The following is a 758-nucleotide window of genomic DNA, read 5'->3' as shown; positions in this document are numbered from 1 at the left end:
GTCCTGGATTGTTAATACATTAATTTATTCTCTCCCCTTCCAACAAATAATTTTCGTGGACTCTCATCCACGATCCACCGAGCACAGTACCATGGATGTGAGAACTGTTGAACCGTGCCTAACGTGGAAAGCAGATCCACATATTTTCACCCACTTCACTTATTCATTCTTCTTTCCTTTTTTCTAATTACTTCCTACTTTACTATTTCTTATATAGGTGCACTCTCATTGGTGTACAGATCGCATAATCCTCTACTATCATACAGCGCTGCCAATGCCCGATCTCGTCCGATCTTGGAAGCCAAACAGCGTTGGGCCGGGTTAGTACCAGGAGAGGAGACTGCCTGCGAATACCTGGTGTTGTAGAGTAGGAATTACTTTCCTCTCTATGTGAGAAGGGACACCAACAGCAGTATCACCACTAATTCTATCCAGCACTTCCTTATCCATCTAATTATCTATTCCGTGTTAATTGCAGACCAACACCTAATTTTTTATCTATAAATGTGGTATCTGTCAACAATTCAGGTGTCTAAATATTGGTGACCATTGAACATTATAATATACTTAATTTAAGTTGTCCTAATTGTACGTATCCATAACAATTTTTGACCACTCCTCGATCCCATCAATACAGCAATCCTGTACTGGTCAGGGGAAATGTGGGTATGACAAATCTAGTGTCTACAACCTTTCCAATTACTCATTGGAGAAAGAGACCAGAACATTTTAACATTTTTAAAATCTTTATTTTTTTT

At 38.9% G+C, this 758-nt stretch overlaps 1 pseudogene; it reads left to right on the top strand.

The window, feature by feature from the left end:
• The first annotated feature begins 250 nt into the window (after window positions 1–250).
• Window positions 251–369, top strand: LOC134939131 (5S ribosomal RNA; annotated as a pseudogene).
• Window positions 370–758: the final 389 nt, after the last annotated feature.

The sequence above is a fragment of the Pseudophryne corroboree genome, chromosome 6 (assembly GCF_028390025.1).
Source record: "Pseudophryne corroboree isolate aPseCor3 chromosome 6, aPseCor3.hap2, whole genome shotgun sequence".
Classification (NCBI taxonomy): Eukaryota; Metazoa; Chordata; class Amphibia; order Anura; family Myobatrachidae; genus Pseudophryne; species Pseudophryne corroboree.
This window is presented reverse-complemented; position numbering and strand designations above follow the sequence as displayed.